Source organism: Pipra filicauda, unplaced genomic scaffold (assembly GCF_003945595.2).
Source record: "Pipra filicauda isolate LSUMZ 115617 unplaced genomic scaffold, ASM394559v2 scaffold156_size1729456_pilon, whole genome shotgun sequence".
Classification (NCBI taxonomy): Eukaryota; Metazoa; Chordata; class Aves; order Passeriformes; family Pipridae; genus Pipra; species Pipra filicauda.
The window spans coordinates 1,268,289-1,292,763 of record NW_024104062.1 but is presented as its reverse complement, the minus strand read 5'-3'; positions in this window follow the sequence as shown (position 1 = coordinate 1,292,763).

Below are 24,475 nucleotides of genomic sequence, written 5' to 3'. Positions count from 1 at the left end.
AAAGTCTATTATGTCTCAGTAGTTTCTCTCATCGACTAAACTTATAATTCCATCAAAGAATGAAATTGGCTTTTCTTGACAAGATCTATTTTCCATGAAAACAAAAATATCGGCTAATGCTAATTCTATTACCACACTTAATCTTGCATCAGATGATTCCTGTATCAATTTCTTTCTTCTTTTTTTTTTTTTTCCACCAAGGACTCTTATCAGGCTAATTGTGCTATGCTTATCTTAGCTATCACACTTGCCCTTTCCAATCACTGGGATGGTGTTAACAAATGTCCACACTTTGTGAATTGTAGTGACATTCTTATATTCAACAAAAAAAAAAAAAATAAATCATTGAGTCAGAAAGCTTCTTGGGCAGCTCCTCTGGGATTCTTAGGTAGAAGTTACCACCACTGCTGATTCTGACATTACTCTTATACACACTGTTTTCACCTCATCCTTAGATGTCCACACAAGTAGATATGAATAGTTATATCATAGTGACACCCTGGCTAACTCTCAGCAGTGCCCTTTATTTTTTTTTTTTTTTTGCCCCACAAAATCATCTTGGCTGCTTCATAAAGCACAGTCTTGATCAAAATTCCCCCCCTTTTCATTAATTATCTTAGAAATTATACAAGCCCTCCCAGCACTGCACAAGGAGGATAGATTGATAGAAGGCATTTCTTAACCAGTAGCTTCTTTTTATGAAGTTAACAGATGGAGATAAACTAATTCCCAGCAGTCTTTCCTTGGAGCAGAAGTTGAATTTGTCTTCATGAAGATCACAGTCACAGCCATGACACCTTCTGTGGACCTCAGTGGAGAGGCATACAGTACCATCTTTCTCTCCCCAGATGTTTTTTCTAAGTAGTTCCAGTTAGTGTGCTGAAATAACTTCAGATAGAAACTGGTGTGAAAATTCCAGTCTATCACCTGATGGAGCAAGGTTCTGCACTCCCTGCTTCTCCCCTTGTGATTTGGCAACTATGAGCAGCCTGTGAGATGCCCAGAGAATACACAAACCACACTCACAGATTCTAGGCTACTGTTCTCTCTGCTATCTCTATTCATTTTTGGATTCATAGTTCCTATGACACCTGAATTCATCAAGATACCAAGTTCTTCAATGTCTGAAGAAATTAAATTGTGGTGTCATAGAATTGTAGAATCATAGAATCGTAGAATCAACTGGGTTGGAAAAGACCTCTGAGATCATCAAGTCCAACCCTTGATCCAACACCACCGTGGTTGCCAGACCATGGCACTAAGTGCTACATCCAGTCTCATCTTAAAAACTTCCAGGGATAGTGAATCCACCACCCCCCTGCGCAGCCCATTCCAATGTCTGATTACTCTCTCTGTAAAAAAATTATTCCTAATATCCAACCTAAACCTCCCCTGGCAGAGCTTAAGATCATGCCTTCTTGTCCTACTGATGGCTGCCTGGGAGAAAAGACTGATGCCCATCTGGCTACAACCTCCTTTCAGGGAGTTGTAGAGAGTGATGAGGTCTCCCCTGAGCCTCCTCTTCTCCAGGCTGAACAACCCCAGCTCCCTCAGCCTCTCCTCATAGGACTTGTGCTCAAGTCCCTTCACCAGCCTCGTTGCTCTTCTCTGGACCTGCTCCAGCACCTCAATATCCTTCCTGAACTGAGGGGCTCAGAGCTGGACACAGTATTCGAGGTGTGGCCTAACCAGTGCTGAGTACAGGGGAAGAATCACTTCTCTGGATCTGTTGGCCACACTGTTCCTGATCCAGGCCAGGATGCCATTGGCCTTCTTGGCCACCTGGGCACACTGCTGGCTCATGTTCAGCTTCCTGTCAATCCAAACTCCCAGGTCCCTTTCTGCCTGGCTGCTCTCCAGCCACTCTGTGCCCAACCTGTAGCACTGCAGGGGGTTGTTGTGGTCAAAGTGCAGGATCCAGCACTTGGTCTTGTTGGACCTCATCCCATTGGAATCAGACCATCTCTCCAGCTTGTCCAGGTCCCTCTGCAGAGCCCTCCTGCCTTCCAGTAGATCAACACTCCCCCGCAACTTACTGTCATCTGCAAATTTGCTAATGGTGGACTCAATTCCCTCATCCAGATCATCAATAAAGATATTAAACAGAACTGGGCCCAACACTGATCCCTGGGGAACACCACCAGTGACCGGCTGCCAACTGGATGCAGCACTGTTCACCACCACTCTCTGGGCCCGGCCTTCCAGCCAGTTCCTAACCCAGCACAGAGTGCCCCTGTCCAAGCCGTGGGCTGCCAGCTTTTTCAGGAGTGTGCTGTGGGAGATGGGGTCAAAGGCTTTGCTGAAGTCCAGGTAGACACATCCACAGCCTTCCCCTCATCCACCAGGCAGGTCACCTGATCATAAAAGGAGATGAGGTTGGTCAGACAGGACCTGCCCTTCCTAAACCCGTGCTGGCTGGGTCTGATCCCTTGTCCATCCTGTAGGTGCTGTGTGATTGCACTTAGGATGATATGCTCCAGGCACTGAGGTCAGGCTGACGAGCCTGTAGTTTCCCTGGTCCTCCTTGCAGCCCTTTTTATGGATCAGCGTGACATTCGCCAACTTCCAATCATCTGGGACCTCCCCTGTGAGCCAGGACTGTTGGTAGATGATGGAGAGCGGCTTGGCGAGCTCTTCCGCCAGCTCCCTCATCACTCTAGGATGGATCCCATCTGGTCCCATAGACTTGTGAGGATCCAAGTGGCTCAGTAGGTCACTGACTGTTTCCTCCTGGATTACAGGGAAGCTACTCGGCTTCCTGTCTCTGTCTACATGCTCTGGAAGCCAGCTGTCCTGAGGACAACCTGTCTTACTGTTGAAAACTGAGGCAAAGAAGGTGTTAAGTACCTCAGCATTTTCCTCATCTTTGGTGACCGTGTTCCCCCCATGTCCAACAAAGAATGGAGGTTTTCATTGCCCCTTCTTTTGCTATTGCTGTATTTGTAGAAGCACTTCTTTTTATCCCTAACAGAAGGGGCTAGATTGAGTTCAGATTGCACCTTTGTCTCTCTAATTTTCTTTCTACATGACCTAACTATATTCCTAAGTTCTTCATGAGTAGCCAGCCCTTTTTTCCATAATTGGTAGGCTCTCTTCTTTACCCTAATTTCCTTCAAAATCTCCCTGTTCAGCCAGGCAGGTCATCTTCCCCAGTGGCTCACCTTTTGGCACACTGGTACAGCCTGCTCCTGTGCATTCAAGGACCCCTTTGTTTTCAAGGGCTGTTTCCCAAGTTACCCTCTGAACCAGTCTTCTGAGTAGGCCAAAATCTGCCCTGCAGAAGTCCAGGGGAGAAGTTTTATGGATGGCCCTCTTTGCATCCCTGAGTATTGAAAAGTCTATTATTTCATGGTCATTGTGCCCCAGACAGCCTCTGATCACCACGTCTCCTACTAGTTCCTCTCTATTTGTGAACAGCAGGTCTAGCAGGCCCCCACCCCTGGTAGGCTCATTTACCAGCTGAAGCAGGAAACTATCCTCCATACACTCTAGGAATCTCCTAGACTGCCTCTTCTCTGCTGTGTTGAGTTTCCAGCAGAAATCTGGCACATTAAAGTCGCCCACAAGAACAAGGGCTGGTGACTTTGAGACACCCGCCAGCTGCTTGTAGAATAATTCATCACCCTCATCATCCTGATTGGATGGTCTATAACAGACTCCCACCAGGATGTCAGCCTTGTTGGCCTTCCCCCCGATTCTGATCCACAGGAACTCAGCTTTATCATTACTGACTTCAAGTTCTGCAGAGTCAAGAGACTCCCTAACATATAGAGACACCCCTCCACCTCTCCTACCTTGACTATCCCTTCTGAAGAGCTTGTAGTCACCCATGGCAGCACTCCAGTCATGCGAGTCATCCCACCATGTTTCCGTGATGGCGACCACATCATAGCTTTCCTGCTGCACGATGGCTTCCAGCTCCTCTTGTTTGTTACCCACGCTGCGTGCATTGGTGTACATGCACTTCAGCTGGGCTGCTGATTTCACTCGTAACTCGGGCTTTCCACCCTTAAGCTCATCTCAGTCAATTATTTCTGTACCTGAACTTGTGCAGAAAGATTGATGGCCAGTTGAAATCTAAGTCACAGAACATGAACACAAGAACCCATAGAAAAAAATACAAAATACTTTCTAAATCAAATAACAAACATCTTGTCTACGCAAGTAATTTCCATCACCCCTAACACTGCATAAAGTCATTGAAGTCCTCATTAAGATGAGGAATAGATAGGATTTGATTTTACAGATATGGAAGTAAAGGGTAGAAAGTATTTATGATGTGTATAATGTCACACAAGAAATTTTGTTTAGAGTTCAGATTTTTATTTCCTCACCTGTGGATCACAGGACTGATAAGCTCTTGTCTTTGTGGTTCTGCAGATCCTCTGCAGATTAGGGATGCTGTGACCAAGCATCCATATTCACATCAGTATAGTGTTGAGATCTAATGATTGGGTTTAAGCCTTTCTGAAGAGAGGAACTGTCTGTTAAATTCAGGTCTGAATTCAACATGGAATTGCACTTCTCAAACACGTATCTATCTGAGAATTTTGTGCAAAAATAACTCATACCATACAATGAAACAACTGTGTCTTCACCTTAACAAAACACAACTAGAACTGAAAAAAAAGAGGTTGTAGCTGGAAGAAGGTTGCAATTTTTCTGTTCACAAAAATTGCAGTGGACCCAGTTTCTTCTGAAGCATGACAGCAGAACTGAATATCTAACTGATCAGGAAGAGTTTATTTTTTTTTTCCCTATTCTGTCAGGCTGCCAGGCTTGGGATAGAAGTTGGGTTTTATCTACAATCTTACAATGGGGTAACATTAAGCACTAAGTAAACCTGAGAATATTTATTTATTTCATGACCATTTATTTATTTTATTTTATGACCAGCACTATCATGTTCTTCAGTTCACTAGCTTTCTTTTCTGCTATCATGACCCAAGCAAGACACCACTGTATTATAAAAGAGTGTTGTTTTGTTTTCTTTTAAAGTGAGTTGAAGATGACATAATGTCACTTTCTGCTGTAAAGCACTCTGTGGGCTGCTAGGGAGAAAAAATTATTTCAGTTTTATCAAAATATATTAATTAAATTTGATATCCACCCAGCTGATTGAGGCAGAGACTCCCTGTAGATATTTTGGTCACGCATTAAGAAAGTTGTCACAAGCAATTTGGACTGGAGCGAGGAGTTATAGACTGCCAAATATTGATTAATTAGGCTCATGTTTGGATTAGTTCTGCTAGATTGTTTCATTAGGGAAAATGACTGAAAATATGCAATAAAGTAACCAGAGGGATTCCGGTAAGAATTTACACGTGAATGAGACCTCCAGCAAAGAGTAGGAGCTGGGACTGAACTTCATGTGCCCTGTGATATGGTATGGTGCTCCTTGCTCTTCCCCTGATTGGGGTAGAAATAGGCACCAGGAGAGTTGACTTGTGTTTGTTGTGCCAGTGACTGATTTCATTGAAATCCTTCTCAACAGCTCAGGAATGGAGCCCTTTCTTTGTCATGTGATTTTTCATCTTCAAGGCAAACTTCCAACTTATTTCACATGCATAATGTCAGCGTAAAGGTGAGAAGGAATATATCATCATAGAAGTAATGACTGCACAATTACTGTTTATTTTAATTCCAGATTCACTGCCATTTGAGGTTTTTTTTCCCTGTCGTGTTATGGAAGAAAATGCCTTGATGAGAACTCCTGCACTAGGAAATCCTTTATTTGTTTTCTTCTGCTCTTGTAAATGCACTGTCATGAGACTTCATTGAACTTAGCTTCATTCCAAAAATAGTGAGATAGTAGGTGGAAAAAAAAAATCTAGCATACCAAATTAAATGGAAAGAGAAAAATCTTTTTGAGGGTTGGAGCTGAACCTATTTGAAATAAGTAAAGTCTCACTCTTTGAGCAGCCTGTAATGAGAAAATCATCGTCCTACAGCCTGTTTAGCTTTACGTACAGGGAGAGAGAGGTGGGGATCTGGATTATCCTAGGCAGAAACCTGGCCTGACTTGACGACCCTGGGGTGGCCAGAGAGAGCATCTGTCAGATGACAGGGACCAAACTCAAATTTCAAGGAAGAAGAAAATCAAGAGAGGCAGTAGTTTCTAAGTGTGTCTCAGCTGGATAAAGTGACACCACAGGTGTACACCGTGCACAGAGTTGGAAGATCTTGAAATAGAGAATCATATTACTATACCTCTGAAACCATGGTGGAAAGCTGATTCTTGTACTGCATAAGTGATGTTACAGTACAGTAAGTGAACAGTCATGATTTCAGCTGGGATAGAGTTAATTTTTTTCTTAGTAAGTGGTTCAGTGCTGTGTTTTAGATTTAATATGAGAAAAAAAATTGATAACACTGATGTTTGAGTTGTTTCTAAGTAGTGCTGCTTACTCTAAATCAAGGAGTTTCCAGTATCCCATGCTCTGCCAGCAAGCAGATGCACAAGAAACCAGGAAGAAGCGTGACCAGGACAAGTGACCTGAATTGGCCAAAGGGATATTCCATAACACAGAACATCATTCCCAGTATATAAACTCGGGGAAGACAGCCAGGAGGAACTGATCGCTGCTTGGGTACAGGCTCAGCATCACTCAGTGGGTGGTGAGTAATTGTATTGTGCATCTTTTTTTTTTCTTGTGTTTATTCCCCTCCCTCTCTGCTCTTCATTACTCAGATTATTAGTTGTTGTTGTTGTTGTTGTTACATTTTACTTCATTTAAATTATTAAACTTCTCTTATCTCAACCTAGAATTTTTCTGATTCTCCTCCAAATCTCACCAAGGGAAGGGGCAAGGTGAGTGAGTGGCTATGTAGTACTTACTTGCCAGCCAGGATTAAACCATGACATGAACTCATCACGCTTGTCATGATTCATAACATAAATCATTCTGCCTTCTTCTAAATACATTTCACAGCTGTTGTGGTCCTGCTCAGCCATGAGGGACACAGCCACAGCTGAGAGGAGGATGCTGGGTAAACTCCAGTATCACTGCCAAGTAACCTAAAGGAAGGCAGGCCACCCAAATTCTGGCTGGCCCTATTGCATTGTCTACAGGGCATATTGATAGGTGAGATACTTCAGAGGTTTTCAAAAGTTTTAACCTTTTAAAATAAATAACTGGACTATCTGGCTATGTTTGCATCAAAACAAAGGAGAAGTAAGGCTTGTAAGCTATTCACTCCCTGAAAAAACACAGCTCCTCTCAGTTCAGACAAAGTCCTTAGTCACTATGGAGAATATAGGTCTACTTCTTTTCCTTCCAACCTTTTTTTTTCTGCAGTTTAGAAAATCTGGTCATTGAAAAATTAAAACATGTTTTTGGCCCTAGTCTTAGATGGTGCCATCTCTATTTATATTTGTTTCATTAAGTCTTTTGTAATCCATCCATCCATCTTGCATGCAGAAGAATCACATGGAGCACAGGAGTGCTCACAGTGGTTAGAAAAAGAAAATAAAACCATCTGCATCTTCACCTCTGAAAAGAGAAATGTGAGACTCAAACCAGCAAACCAAACCAACAGACCATTACTCTGCTTCTTGGCTAGCACAAAATTTTTCCATTAAGCAGATGTGGAAAATCAAAATGAATGGACAGAGAAATATTTTTATATGCTCATTTGCCCAGCTCACATATGTCACACTGCAACTATGCTGGGCATAACCCTCCAGTGTCATTCTTGTACAAATTTGTCACAAAAATCCACATTTATCTCTGAGGTTACTTCAGGAGAAATACCTCTATGAGTAAAATTATACTAGCAATTATCTCAGTTAATTCAGCTCAACCCCTATGTAGAAAATATGTCAATATTTCAGAATTGACAAGGAGTATTGCCCATCTCCATATTAATTGCTATCCCCCTGGTCACCTTCATCCCCCATTGTTTCTCATGTCTCTGAGTATCCCTGCTCCCATCTCCCCTTCTTTGGCCCTAGGTCAACTGATCTTCTCCACCTCCCTCCAGCCTGGGCTCCTCTTGATTACTTTACATCGGGGCAAATCAGCAGAAGGGTTCAGAACTCTTACAGAAGGTTGTCTTACATGTTAGGTGACATAACTGCTCAGCTTTTCTGCTTTCATTTAACACCAGGTAGCAACAGGGAGGTCTTTCTACAATTTCATTAGTGTATTAAAATATATTTGTCTTTTTCCATAAATTATGTTTTCTTACCTATATGGGATAATCCTTTGTCTCTATTTTCCCTCTCTCTGTAAAGCCCTCAGGTTTCACATGCTACATTGTATTTATCCATCTTCTAAATAATAAGAAGAAGAAATTTAGTCAAAATTGATAAATTTCTGTATTTGTAGAATAATACCACTATTTTTTTTGCTTAATAGGTGCTGTCAGTGATTAAATCATCTGCACAGCTACATACTTATAAACTGTCAGTTTTCTATAAATACTGAAATTCTGTAATTATCACTCATCAAAATTTGAAAATAGATAAAACAACAAAGAAGAGCAAGAACTTACTTAATATTTAATCCTACTCCCCTCAAAGTACGCACCAACTACTCTTCTTAGTATGCTCCCAACCACTCTGTAAGGTGACTTGATGCCACAAACCTGGTATATTTGTGCACAATAACAAAAACATAGTAGGAAGCAGGTTATTTTTAGGCAAAAATGTAACCTGACAGCAGACAAGTGATTCTGAATCCAAACCATTAGCTATATATCAGAAAAAATCCATCATTCTGAACCATTTTTAAAGATCTGTCCAAAGAATTAATGTATCTTCTGTTAACTTGTGTCTAACATGTCATAAATTTGGCATATTTGCCTCCTTACTGGTCAAACTAAAAGAGAGTGAGCCAGCCTCATAGGTCTGCAGCCTCTTTCTCTCTTCTTTTGGCCATGCTACTGTTTTATTAACTGCAGTGATAAAGCTGTTTAGAAGGATAGAGAACAGTCATAAACCTGTCTCGCTCTCACTCCCAGCATTACCTTGGGGATCCACTCCACTTGTGCTATAGCACGAGGCATTGCTGTGTAACAACAGAGAGTGGTGAGGGAAGGCTAAAAGAAAGCACCAAAGGAGACAGAAACTGCTTCAAGGGCTTGTAATGTATGAGGTTGAGCACAGGGAAACTGAACCTGGACATCTGGGCATGTTTCCTAACGGTGAGCAACAATAGCTCACGTGCCCATTTACAGGGCTTGCAGTCTCTTGCAGTACTGTAAAAAGCAGCCTATAAAAAAGTCTGCATTGGAATTGGCTCTTAGAGAGAGTGATAGAAGACTTTATTGGGATATTTAAAACCAGAAAAAAAAATAACACTGAAAACAATGCTGTGGGATCCCTCTCCCGCTCCTGCCCAGGGCAAAGAAGAATCGATGAATCTCAGGGGCTCTTTTTTATTCTATCTCTAGATTTCAAACAAGAAGAATGAGACATAAACATACATTTACATTCTTTCCACATTCAGGAGTTGTATATCCATGAACTGCATGTTGCAGCTGTATTTCTATGGCTTTGGAAGTATCCTGCCCCTGAAACAAGAGCTGGCAGCAATCAAAGACGGTGCTAGAGAATGCTGGCATTAGCAAGCCCAAACACAGTATGTAACCACCTCAAAACAAAATATTGAGGGTGAAGCCTGAAATGATGGAATGATAAATAATTTATGCTTCTAGTCAAAATAAACTTTTTTCATCTCCTTCTTTCACCATGCTGCATTTCTAGGGGTAGCAAAAAGGGAATTGGAAATTTTTTGTCAGTCACGATATCCTTCCCAGCCAGGTATAGTCAAGAGGCACTTTATATGAGAAATGAGTCAGGAGCAGGGAGACATGGGACATTTTCTTCCACTTGGGTTAATTTTTATTACAAATAGTTCAAGGTTTCACAGTTGAGATGTTCACTCACTCAGTATTCAAGAAATCTGTGATGAAAATAACATCTAGTAATGATTTTGATTTCTGATACTGTTATGCAGATTCTTGGTTTTTCCTGTTTTGTGTAAGTCCCAAAACATAAGGCAATTTGCATTGATAAGTCTGAGACATTCCCTCATATTTTCATTGAACTGAAAAGTTGATCTAAGAAACTCATTAAAGGCAGAATCAAGCCAATATTTTACCTGTATTTGGAGATTTTTTAAATATGTAAGGTGAAATGCAGAAGAAAATATTAACAGTCATTTTAAATGGATATCTCAGAAAATTTACTTTTTAAAATATGAAAAAATATCAAGCATTTTGATTTTTCAGAAAGGAGAAGCAAGTGTTTTAATTGATACAGCAAAAATTAAATGAAGTAAAAGGGCAAAACCTTTTTCTGAAATAAATATATTTGGGTAAAAAAAATTCACAGCAAAAAAAGTCACGTAGCATCCATTTGATTCTCTAGCAACTGTCAAATTTGGAAATCACAGAACTCCTTTTCATTCAGACTGCCTCTTTTTTTTCTCAAAAGCTGCAAATTCTACGCCAAAAATAGACAAAATGTCAGACTGGCACCTTCTGTCTCTGAAACCTGAGGACAAAGTACTTCAAACTTACAAGGACAAACCCTTGTTCCAGCACTCTGTGCTCTCAGTATTTATGAAGCAAGTAACAAACTGAGTCTGGTGAAGTGTGAGCAGAAGGAACAGGGAAGCTACACAGTTAAAGGAATTTTACCCAAAACAATTTAATTGATATTATCACAATTACAAAACATACCTTGTGTCGAGGATATAGATATGTGTAATTTAGGCTGCCTTGGGTGTCATTTCCAGGGCTCAGAAACTCATAAATGGCTTCCCTGCCTAGCCTTGCCCTCATATGTTTAAGGTCACCACTTGCATTATCAAACTCATTTTAAGGGGCTGAATTCAGCACAGCAGAGGGCAAAGCCCTCTGCTGCACAGTGTGCTGAGGTCCTGTGTGAGTGCCCGCTGGTCACCCCAGAGGCCATGCCCTCTGGCTTTTAGCTTGTGTGGGTGCAGGCAGCAAGAGAGCAGTCAAGGATGTCCCTAGATGCAGGCTATTGCCTTGCTGCCCAAATCCACCCAGCTGCACCTGGGAAAACCTTGGCTCTCCCTTTGCTTACTGATGACAGACATTTTGGCTGACTGCTTCCTGCTCACATCCACAAACCCCAGAGGGGCTGTAGTCTCTGGCATGAAGAATTACCAAAGTGAGAACTCCAACCAGATGCGGGGTGCAGCAGGGTATTTGCTACTGCTGTTCTCCTGCCTCAGCAAAAAGTACAGTAAGCCATGGCTGGGACTCTGGCTTCTTATTCGCAAAGTGTTAACTACTCTTTGCAGCTTTGTCTGCAACCATCTTCATTTTGGCATAATTACCTCATAGTCCTCTGAATTCTCATGTGTTTTCAATAGAAGTTATTGTTTTCTTCCTTATAACAGTTTTGTTGCTTCATTATGCCCCAGAGATGACAATATGTCACTGGTGGCTGAGCAATTCCATTATAGACAACCTGCAAAGAGCTTAGGGTCCCTTCAAGATGAAAGATGCCATCTAAATATAAGTTATATATTTTAGTAATATGCACTAAAGTGTAAATTTGCTTTGCAAGGAACAGTTAAGGTCTTCAGCAAGCTACATGGAGTTAATAAATAGACAGTCAGCAGTGGCAATCTCATACCAAGCTTATTTCGGAGCCTCCAACTTCTCCAAGGAAACTGCACTTTATCAGGCAAAAAGTCTTGCTTACTACAGTGCCTCATTGTTATTGTAATGCTATTGACATCTTGCCTCTCCTGTTGCACTCAAACCTTATTATCAACAGTGTAGTTTTAACATTCCCCAACCGCAGCAGAGAAAATTAGCCCTTGTTTGCAAATCGATCATTCCTTCAGAGGTGGACACCACCATGCCGCCACACCGGCCTATGTGAAAGAGATTGGCATCAGTAAATACATTTAACTAATACATATATATAACTATATAATAATAATAATATTAAATATAATAATATATTTAACTATAAGTATATTTAACTTCTTGCAGTAATCCAAACAACAAGCTTTTGTTTCTTTGCTTCATAAGCTCTTTTTCAGCATTTGAAAGCAAAAGACCTCCTGACCTGACAATGTGCCTGAGGGGTTTGTGCTAATAATCCCATGATAAGGCAGTGGCACAGAAGGATCCCTTATCTGGTTTGTTCTCCTGCTCTGCTCACCTCTCTTTTGTCAGTGTCTTACCCTTGCCCTTCTGTTCAGAGACCTGGGCTCCTTCCAAAGCCCATTTAGAAGTATGGTCCACATCAGTGGGATAAAAGCTGGCTGCTGCCAGTCCCTGGATAGCAAAACTCAACGCTGGAAGAGAACAAAATTAAAAGCGCTTCATCCTCCCAAACCAGACAGCTGCTCAGTCAGCACACATGGAGGTGGTTTCTTGGCTGAGTAACAAACTTAACATCTCAATTGCCAAGCCTTAGAGAGCAGAAGAAACCACAGTGGTGGTGGCAGCAAGAGAAATCTGTTCTAATCCCATGGTGTGATCTGGGGATGGCCATTAGTGCCTGATTTAGTGACCAAGCAAAGGCACTAGACAGATGGTGAGTTCATTTAAGGCAGAGAGAAGCTTGCTGGAGATCTAAATGTGGAGCTGTGCTCTGCACCTGGGAATAGTAGAGGGTAAGGACAACATTTATTGTTATTATTATTATTATTATTATTATTATTATTAAATTTAAGTAAGGTACTTAGCCCTCATGTGAGAATCTCACCTTCCTCAATGTGGCTAGTGTCAGGTTACAGTTTTTGGTGATTTTTAAAATCTTTTAACAGGGATTTTTAGAGCACAGGAAGACAACAGCTCACTTTGCTTTCTTTGCATGTATTTTAACATGTATTTCTCAACACAACAGCAAACTCATTGCTCCCTGCTGTAAGTATGCACAGACCTCATAACTGCACATGAGTTTCTCTGCAAGTTTGGGCTGAAATGTATCCATCTGAGGTACAGGAGACTTTTTTTTGGTGCCAACTAGCAGTAAGGGGACTGGGTACCTTTTGCTGCAAAATAACGTAGACTGCAAGTCAAATGAAAGTGCTCGGGCAAGCAGAGCAAATGGTCAATATGCAGACTAAGGGTGCTCTTTTCCAAACTGTGTGCCTTACATGAAACCTGTCCAGCAGCACAGCGAGCACTTACCACACTTTGCTGGGCTGCTGAGGAGCCAATCAAAAGCCCGTAGAATGTAGCGTCAGGGCTTTAGTGTTTTCAGTGCCTTTGGACAGTGTCCTTGCTTGATACTTTTGCATGTACTGGCCTGCTCAGTGAGCTTCACAGTGCATCAGTACTGCCAAACCCCTCTGTGTCTGACTATCCTAATTGGATTACGGGAATTGCCTCTGGAAAAATCCATCACTAGCCAGACAACGGAAGCAGGGCACACACCAGGGCAGTCTTCTCCAGCTGAGATAGTCTTGAAACTGTGACTGTTTGCCATCTTGTGGTGAATGATTTCTCAGCCCTTATTTAGTTTTCCACTGCAATGCTTCACTGGTATTAAAGTATAAAGCAAGTTTTTCTCATGTCATCCTCTTCTTCCTTTTACAAAATCCGCATCTGTTCTCAGGCCTTTGTTCTAGAGTCCTTTTTTTCCTCAGTGATTTAATTATGTCCTTTAACTCTTCCCCAAGTCCAAGCTTAATGAGATGAGCCTTCTGTTTATTCAACAGTCTTAGCTAAAAGGTCTTTCACCCAAAGGCATGGCCAGCACTATGAAGCATGGTGGTGCACCTGCTATTGCCTCAGCATAGTCTTGTTTATACTGCTCCCCAAATCTTATTTTCCTCTGACACAACAAAGTGTATCGTGCAAGGGTACTGAAGGTATCTGCCCTGATTTAGATGACTGAAAATGTAAAAGAAAAAAAATATGGCTTCCTTTCTGAGTGAAGGAATTACTATCATGATTTGCTAGACTGCTTTCCTTCAATTGCTCCTCTGGATCTTTGCTTTCTGGATTGCTAGGACAGCCTTGCTCTTCCACAGTAGCATAACAGAGATGTTTGTGGTTACATGCCAACACTGTTATCATTACAGGTTTTTTAGCAAAGCTCCTGCCAAAATGCCCAGACCAGACCCAGAGGTATATCGAAATGGTATCGCGTGGAGCTGAGTATGGACATGTGTATATAAAGATGTGTGTACAGGAGTGTCCTTCATCTCTGAGCTGATGGAATCACGCCGCTGCTGTGTTTTTTCTGAAATAACCTAGACACTTACCTTTTTTCTCCATGGGCAGGAATAAAAATACTTAAAAGCATATAAAAACATCTGCACACCTCAGCCCCCATAATATTACAAGGAGAAGAAAAGGAAGTCAATTTTCCTTTTGTATTTTCAAAGTCTGGACTATGATTTAAGGCAGTGATAAGCTAATGATAAAGCAGTCCTGAGGCCAAATAACCTAGACTAGCTGTGTGCATGTGTTCACACTTCATGGCACTGGGTATTGGGTCTCCTAAGGACACAGACCATCCCATGGGATCCATAAGACACAATTATTGTTCAATTTCCCTTTTTTCTCATTTAAAAGAGTCTGAAATTCAGGCAAGACTGTGTTGCAACCTATCAGAAGAATCAAAGTTAAAGGTATTTCTTATAGTACAAAACATGGGGCATGTTTTACATGGTCGTGTGGAGCCATGAGGGCACACACAGGGGTCTGAAGGGATAGAATCCCCTGGGATCAGACTGGAGATCTGGGGAGGATCCAAAGCTGACAACATTGAGGCCACACTGTTGAAATGGCTCTTGGCACAGCCTGTGCCAGCAAACTGGGCGTTATCATTTATGGACACTGCAAACCTGCACAAGCCAAAACTGTCAAGGTGTGTATTAGCATTGATAACAACCCAGTGTGCAAGCACTCCTTGGGAAAAAAAAAAGGCAAAGAACACTATTAAATAGACATATTAAGAACCCCCAGCATGCTTCCTGCACTCATATACACAGGGGGCCTACACACAGTCACTGCCTCACCCTGTTTGGGTCCCTGCTAATGACAGACAAAAAATAGTATTTTGCTGCAGCTTAGTTTGCTCTCATCTGAAAATATCCATCCAATACTCCAGGCAAATGGACATTAAGGGACCACAACTGGATGGACTCACTCAGAGGAGCCACCACTGTTTTAAAGTTTCCAGTGTATTTTCCACTTAGAAGAAAAAGTATTTAGAGAATGAATTCCCATCCTGTTCATCTGTGTTTGGAGGTTTGTGCTGCCCTTCTCTGCCCTATTTCCACCTGTGCCTTATAGAGTCTGAATTATGCCCCTCTTTCCCCTTCTCCCTGTCCTAGATCTTCACTCCCTGGTAAATACCGTCCAAGACCAGTTATTTCAGCTGATCCTTCAGCTGCAGGCTGTTCAACAGGGTTTGTATTGAAGCAGTGAAAAAGTTTACGCAACACTAATTATTCATCAAACGCAGAAATAAACAGCTGGAGTGGAGTTCATTCAACATACATGAAGCAAAGTTCCATAAGTAGGATTAGAATAAAGTTGCATAAAAAAGCAATAAAGCTGGAGGACTGATATGAAGAGAGACAAAAATCTGTAATAAGAGAAGGAACACAAAGCACTCTTTTAGAAACTACAACACTAAACAATTAATTCCATTTCAAAAGGTGGAACAGGAAGCGAGATATCACCGGTGGAGTATGCAAATTTATGCAACTCAAGAAGATTGGTGTTCTATTCAAAGACTTTGAAATGTATACAGAAAGAAAGATATACACCTACTAAACTAAGAAATTTGGCTGTACACCATGAGAATCTGTTACTTTATATTAAAGGACTAAATCCATGCAAAATACCTAATCATTCATGGGCTCCCAGCCAGCTTTTCCTGTGGATTTACACTAATTTTTAATTAAGTACTTTGAGAAGCATTGAATCTTATATTTTCAAAAGGTGTTACCTCCTCAAAGAGAAAAGAGGTGAAATCTTTAGCTAACTGAATTTTGTATCACTTCATTGCGGTCTGTGGTGCTGTGTTGATCTATAACATCTGAAAAATTGGAATAAATTATTCTCCTTAGATCATTAGCTGGTTTTGCTTAAATAAATTCAATATACATATTAAAACCAAATGAACAAAAACCCCAACTACAACAAAATCAGCTGTCAGCATCCTGATACTGCAACTGACAACGGTGATTTATTTTGTTCACTGAGATCGATTACTGTCCCTGATGTATAAGCATCCAAGGGGAGAGACCATCATTTTTGCATAGCGGAAAGCCATCCACTGCAACATAGTCCCAGTCTGATCTCACTGTACTGATGTCCCTAGCAGATTTAAATTTAAAGAAAAAAAAATGAGCAGAAAGGACAGGAAAAGAAAGCTGTTAGGTTTTCCAGGAAAGAAGTCTGGGTAACAGAGGCCCCAAAAGTCCAATGGGCAGAAAATGCAGAAAAAAACCCAAACATTTTGTGTTCATTTCTTTAACTCTCTCTTAATTAAACAGCATAACAGGGACTCATTTGGTTGCTTGGTTTTATGTTAGGGTCTCTTACAGGGTTTTTTTCTCCTTCTGTCTAAGGGACATAATGAATTTTCCAATTTTTGATGTCTAGTTTGGATGTATTTTTTGAGAAAAACAATAATTCAAACATGGGTTATAATTATTTCTTCATTTAAACTGTGTAAGCTATGTTGAACATGCCAGACTGATCTTTTTCTGGCCCTCAAATGCATGAACTTATGAGTTCAGCAAGACAGCCTGAAAAGCATTGTCAGTATTCATCTGGCTATCTCATGCGCACTGAAGAGCAGCTCTAAATCTGCCTAATGAAAAGGAAAGATCTCTGCCTAGTACCATTAGGATGAAAGGCTGCTGGTTCTGAAGGTGTTAATGTGCTATTCACACCTTTCTTTGCTCCTGTAACATTAAACAGTTAATCATGGTTCAAGGCTTGTGTGATGGGACACAGGTCTGCTTTTACCATAGCAACCACATTATAGAAATCTTTTCTGATATTATTAAGCCCAGATGAAAAGCAAGCAAAACAGAAAGATTAAAATACCTGGAATTTAAAAGTGAGTTAGGAAAAGCTCCTTTTTCTTTCATTTGCATCCAGTAAAGTCCTTCAGAGAGAACAGTGCTTACAAAGTCACTGCATGGTACCAGAAGTTTTTCTTGTTAAAAGTAAAATAACATATTCACATTTACAAGGAAACCTTTTTACGCTGCTTTGTAAGTAGAGGAGGCTTTCATAAGGCACAAAATGCCTGAAGGCCATTTTATGGCCCATTTAAAACACGTTAGATTCTTAAAAGTACCTATGTCTCAGGTGCAAACGGTTTATTAGTTTTTGGATTTTTGTCTCAACATTAATATTTAAAAGGTAACTCCCATTTTTTAAACAAACACAAGAAAATACTCGTAAGGGAAAGTGTGATGGGTTCTGTCTCACCAGGACAGTACATGCCCTTGGCATGCACACAGACAAACCAGTAATCGATGAGCCCTCTACTCCCCCACCCCTTCCCCTCTCCCTTGTGCTTGTTCAACTTGAGATGATAACTTTTGAGCAGGAATGCATGACCCCTTTTTATGTCCTCCTCCTCCCAGGGCACAGCTTCAGACTTCTCTGGGGTCTTATAGCGTGCTGCTCATGGAGCCCAGCTGACTCTAAACTTGCCTCTGCCTCCTCTTGCAACTCACTGTGCACAAACTATCAGAGATACTTGGAAAGGAGGAGCTCACAGGCACAGACTGTTTAAAGACTCAAAAGTAGTTACCAGTTGTAAGACACCAGGCTCTTCTCATGAGTTCATTGAAGGGCTTTTACCTTAAAAAAAGATACAAGGCTCCAAAAATCTGCCAGATAGATTTATTAAAAGGGCCTTTTTTTCTTTTATACACTGAGGCTGCTCAAAGGAGAAATACTACAATGCTTCTCAGGGAGTCAAAATAACACACATTTACCGGCAAACTTTGGAAAATAACGGAACTTGGCAAAAGTTTACCGCAAGTTTTCAATAAACATAAAGCATTTCACAAAGCATTGACTTAAAAAATTCCAACCCATCCAGCTTTAAGTTACCCAAATATCAAGAAGAGGAAATTACAAGAGGAAGAAGGAGAGAGAGAGAGAGAGAGAGAGAGAGAGAGAGAGAGAGATGGGGGTGTGAGGGGGTGGAGCACAATTCTACCTTGGCAGAACCTGAGCAGCTCCTTCACCCCACTCACAAAGTTGCTTTCAGCTAATAATAACTTTAATAACTTTTTTTCAGTCCTTCACATCAGTCAGTTAATCCAGAAGGGAATCAACTTGTTGGTACCAGGGGTATGTTCATAGCTTCAGTATTCAGCAGAATATCCTTCCTAAGGATGAGGTGGAGGCACCTGAACGAGGACCGAGGGCTGTAAGACCCTTAGACTTTTGCTTCTTTTCCTAAAATTTTGTAGAAGATTTATATTTCTCTGTCATCCTCCTATTAATCTAACTCCTAAACAGCCCCAGAAATAAGCATTTTTTTCTGTTCCATTCTATGCCAAGACTCCATTTATGACAATCTCTGACTTGAGAACGTTTTGAGAAAAACATTTCGGACTGAATGAAGTCAAGTCATTCAGTCCTTATGTCTTACGTTTGGGCTGTAAAACTGCAAGGTTGACATCCACCCTTATAATTCTGTAGTCTGATTTATGCAAGCCATAAAATTTCATCAAGTGGTTCTAGTCCAGGGCTTATAACTTTCATTTAATTACATATATTTTAGAAATCTTTTCAAGTAAAGACATCAAGACATACTGATCACATCATAGAACTGAACAAATTCTTCCAGTGGTTAATTAACCTTTCTGCAAAATGAAAACGGTTTGTAGTTTGAATTCTATTTATTTTGTCTCTTAGGTGGTAAATATCCACACATCTCCCTATGTCAGATTAAAATAATCCTCTACTGCCATATGCATGTCACCCTCTAAACTTATCTTAACCTCCTTAATGCCACAAAAGGTAGTAAGCCAAGGCCTCACTTCTGTTTATGATTCCACTACCTATAGATATTTTATATTTGCTTTGTAAATCCCCAGCTAATCACCCAGCTAGTTCTCTGCTATGATCTAGTTTTTTGAATGTCTTATCAAAACTGTGCTTGATATATGTTACTTTAATTTTTTTAAACTATATTATTTATGGATAAAGCTATATCTAGCCATTGCTTACAAGATTCCTATTTTTCATTCAAACCACATGCCAAAAGATCAAGGTATAGAAGGTAAAATGCAACTTGTTTTTCCATTTTTTTTTTTTCTGAAAGAAAATTCCAACAATAGCAGTAACACAGAGCTCTTTCTAAACTACTGGGATATGCTAAGGTTTTAAGCATATTTTTTTCAATTCTTCCCTACCCAAAAGAAAACAGACTGGGGAGATAGTAATACAGATTGTTAGCAGAACTCTTCACCAAATACAGTCTGTTCTTAGTTCTTGATGAATTGCAAAACTTGTCAGTCATTAGCATAAACTAAGCCCAGGAGCTTATGGGCCAGCAGATGAGAATATCAATCAACTTAAAAATAAATATACAAGTGGTCACGTAAAGCTAAGAAACACCTCGCCAAAAGACCTTTATCTTCTTTAACTGTGCAGTTGCAGCTTGATAGATGCAGAGCTTAAAGCAGGAGACCTGCTCCTGATAAAACCAGATAAGGAAAACATAGGGCAATAGGATCTGTTGTTACTAAATGAAGCTCAGTACACCTACACCACTTAAAGACTGCATGCATCTCAAGAAAATCAGGTAGTGATGCTGTTCCTGAAAGCATTAAGCTGTAGATACTTAAATGGCTTAAACTAACTACCAATGCCGAAAAAGATAGTGTTTCTGTCCCTGCCCAGCCTTTGCCTTGACATAAGCTCTCCTTTGGCCATGCAGCCAACCACGTCATGGGGTTTATGCAGCTGAAAACATGCTTTGGTGAAACTATTTTCCTATGGGATCTGCGAGCTGACTTGGCTGCTCCCTTTGCTGCACAAGTCTAGGGTGTTGGCACAAGGGTTACCAGAGGAGCATAAGGAGGCTATAAAGTTATAATCTTGTTTTGAACAGAGAAAAGAGGACACTGGAGTCTTATATGGATAATCCAAGAAAAACTGTCATCCACTTCTTGTAAGGAAGAGATGCCTTGCATGGACCCTTAAATTCCCTCTATTCTTTCAGATTTTTTACATGGAATGAAAGAAGAATATGTGGGTGCAAGTAAACTGCAGATTCATGGATCAAGAAAATACTGTCCTAAATAGTAGTCCAAGAGGTACAGGAAAGCAAACTAGCTTTTAAGGGTAATGTTATTTTCCTTACTCTGAGTAGAGTCCTTCCTGGATATGAGTGACTTTTTGTGACTTTTTTCTCAATTTCATAAAGATTAAGTAGAAAGCTGCATTTTGGTACAGAGTAGAGAGAAGGTGTATTCTGAGAGAAGATACTGAATATATATGAGCAAGTGCTGTAGAAATCCCTAATAAATTGACTGGGGACTCTTTCACCACTTAGCTTTCTGTGGCCATCACCCTAAATAGATGCATTGTTTATTTCTGAATCAATTGTATTTCAGCTCCATTTCATTCTAATCAGATAGTCAATAACCCCTGGATAGTATTTAGCATTTGGCAGCTGGGAAACCACTAGCTCTCAATTTTTTTCTTCTTAATTGCTGTTTGGAAACTTACGTGTTCAGATGTCCTTTGTACAGCTCTCTGGATTTTTTTTTTCTTCTTATACAGCACACAATTGCCACATCAATTGCAGCAGTCAGGGTTCATACAATGTTCTCATTTTTTAATCTTCCTAGAATTTGTGCAACTTTCAAAATCTGCTAGTCTGACATCCTTTAATGTTTATTATAACAAGAGCAGATCAGGGCAAAGTATCTAGGTCCCGCTAGCTGTTTTCCATGATGACAGAGAGACATTTAAGAAGGGTGGCTATAAATTTATTTTGAATGCTGCTCTTAGGCATATGCCTTGACAAAAGATAAAAGGTGAAACTAAGGTTGTCAAAGGATTGATCCAGTAAAACACAGTCTATTGGAAAAAAAAAATAAAATAAATACTTATCTCCAAATTCCAGCTCTTATGGTCCACTTTCAGCTTTAATTCACAGAGAGGTACTTCATAAAGAATTAGGGTTAATTAGCTTAAGTTACCTTTGCCCACATAAGGGGTACTTCCTCAAGTGAGTGACCACTGTGAAGCTTGAGAGATGGCTCCTCTTACTGCAGCAGCAGAGAAGTCTTAGAGAGCTGATATCACTGAACAGATGGAGGCTGCATTCATGCAGGAAAACTCCTACAGAGCACAACAGCAAATTCCCTGCTTTTGAGAGAAAGGGTAAGGCAAAAACACCAGTCAGCTGCCTACACCTCATATTTGCAAAGCCAATGGCTATGCACCGACATAACTAAATAACATTTTTAGGTCCTCATTTACCCTTCCCATACAACGAAAATATCCTGATTTGCGTTAGAGGACTAGGCTGGTCATCTCAGTGCAACCGATTGGATTTCAAGAGTTATACTCACTAACACAAGGGAGAGGAAAATAAGCCCATGAGTAGTATTATTTTCCACACAAAAGTTGAATCACAGTCAGTGACCTACCCATTAGAGTAGGGGTGGAACTGGGAGCCAAAGGCAAGTTGGAGCAATAAAGAGGTCAGTGCTGAGAGGAAGTTTCTGTTGTGGACCAGAAGTGGAGGTCTTAGTCTGAGCCAGAAGTTAAGTGTTGGCAGAAGACAGAACCTAAGAAAGTGGTAACTGCCTCAGGAGGATGGGCAGCTGTGCACCTCAGCTGCTCAAGGTCTGCTCTCTCCATCCCAGGCAACCACCTCTGCCCCTTTTACATCCAAGACTAAGGCAGCTGCTTTCATCTCATTTCAGCATAATGTTAGAGTCACATGTGCTGCATAGCCTCTGAGAGCTGCCAGTATTTCTCCTCAGAACACAGGAAGGCTAAATGCCCGTATTGTGTTGACATGGGGGAGAGGAGACTTGAAACTGCTGAAAACCTTAGAGCAGAAATCAATCCAAGACCTAGGTTTTCACCATTATTTGAGACACAGCAAGATTTTCTTTTGCCTAGTTACAGCCTGGAACTCCAAAGAGATGAAAAACTGTTGCAGATCCCAGGCCAGCAGGGCAACCATTCAGATACTCAAAGCTAAATGCACCCAGACCCAGAATTCAGGCTGTTTGCTTGTAGGGTTACCATTATTACCCTGAGGACAAGGGAGTCGACTGTCACTTCACAGTCAAGGCTGAGCAGTTTTGCACGTTAACAGAGGTTCAGCATCTGTGCACTGCACCCTGCCCCAAAGTGCAGCACTTACACTTGGAATTTAAAATCAATAGAGGTAGAATCCATCTGTCAAACTAATATCTTGCCTCAGCCTGTGTTGAAACATAAAACTCTGCTAATTTCCTGTGACTATTCACTTGATAAGTTTTAAAAGGCTCTTGTAAAAAAATAATAACAAAGCCATTCAGTCAGAGTGTACCCTAAAAAGAGCTATATTGTAAGAGAACACCAAGGGGGTAAAAAAGATCAAGGACAGCAAACTGCCCAGGGCTTATCTCCCTGCCCTCCACACTATAACTATCCCAACAGGGTGTCATTTCCACCCTGGCCATCCCCACCAAATGTTGTTTCTCTGTGGTGAGGTGGGTGGCCCTTTGCTGGACACCAGGTGCCCACCAAAGCCACTGTGTCACTTTTGTCCTCAGCTGGACAGGAGGGAGAAAATACGAAGAAAAGGTTTTTGGGTTTAGATAAGCACAGAGAAATATCACTCACCAATTACTGTCATGAGCAAAACATACTTGACTTGAGGAACTTAGTTTAATTTATTACTAATAAAATAGAGTAGGATAACAATAAATAAAAACTAAATCTTAAAAACATCTTCCCTTGCCCCCTCTTCTTCCTGGACTTAACTGTACTTACAACTTTCTCTACCTCCTTGTCCCAAGTAGCGCAGGGGTCAGGGAATGGGGGTTACAGTCAGTGCCACTGCTGCTTCCTCCTCAGGGGAAGACTCCTCACACTCTTCCCCTGCTCCGGTCTGGGGTCCCTCCCATCGAAGAGAGTCTTCCACAAACTTGTCCAACATGGGTCCTTCCCACAGAATGTGTTCTTCACTGCCTTTGGTGTCCGCAGAACTGTTTTGCTCACGTATTCTCTCCTTTTGCTGGCTGCAGCTGCTCAGTGGGTTTTTCCCCTCTTAAATACATTATCCCAGAGGCATTACCACCATCACTGATGGGCTCGGCCTTGGCCAGCAGCGGATCCGTCTTGGAGCCAGCTGGCATTGGCCCTGTTGGACACGGAGGAAGCTTCTAGCAGATTCTCAAAGAAGTTGCCTCCATACCTCCCTAGCTGCAAAATCTTGCCATGCAAACCCGGTATGTCCCGTCAATAGCCAGGCAAAGTTGGTTGGGGTGTACAGACTCCCCGTGCAGCAACAACACAAGGGTCACATATGAGCCATTTCATGTATTGGAATCACTTATTACTGAGCAGTGTGTGAGAGCCCTTCACCCCACCACTTCCAACTCCATTTGTCATCACAGCCTCAGAGTCCACGAGGAGAACAGTACTAATGATATAGAATTATAACTTCCTTAACGTGCCACTGGGCCTGTGATGAAGTGATTATAATGATGTGCCCATTTTGTAGTGTTGCAAACATCATCTAATAAAGTCTATTAACTTACTTCTGATTAGAAAATGTCTGTCTTCATACAATATAGCCAGTAAAATTTGGGTTCTGATGTTGCAAGAAGAGTGCCTGCGAAAAAAAACCAACAGACCAGTGATATTTTGCTGTTCTAACCCTTCCAAGTGATACAAGTATCTTACTCACATGCTGAAAGCTTGATTTTTATCTTAGGAATTTGCCTGTTTAAGCACTTTTTCCCTTTTTTTTTTATCTGTGCACTGTATAACCACAATGTGGAAACTGATGGAGATATTTGCATGCTCTTTTATTTAGCCAGCCTAAATAGCATGAAATAATCTATACTAGAAGAGTAGATGCATACTGGTACCAATATCCCAGATGCACTTAGTTTCATCTATTTTAATTTTAAATTAAGCTATATTTTCTTTGAAAGTAAAATTCTGGAGTTGGTTCAAAAATTACTTTGGATATAATAAAAAAGCATCAACACATTAGGTGTTGGTTTAATCTTCATGCTGTCTAAAGCCCACCTGTCCACAGAGACTATACAGGAGTCTCTGAGTTGCTGTTTTACTTTCTAGCAGATTTCGCTAAATGGAGAACCTCCTCCAGGGCACACATTTAGAAATCGACTAAACACTTCCAATTTGAATTCTCATTTTTCAGCTGGGTGAATAATAGTCTGAGTATGAACTCGGGGCTTGCAAAGAAGAATGCAGCTGTCTGCAAAACATCACATGGAAAGAAAATTTTTTTCTCCTTTTTGGACAGGAGAAAATGGGGTCTAGAGTCAGC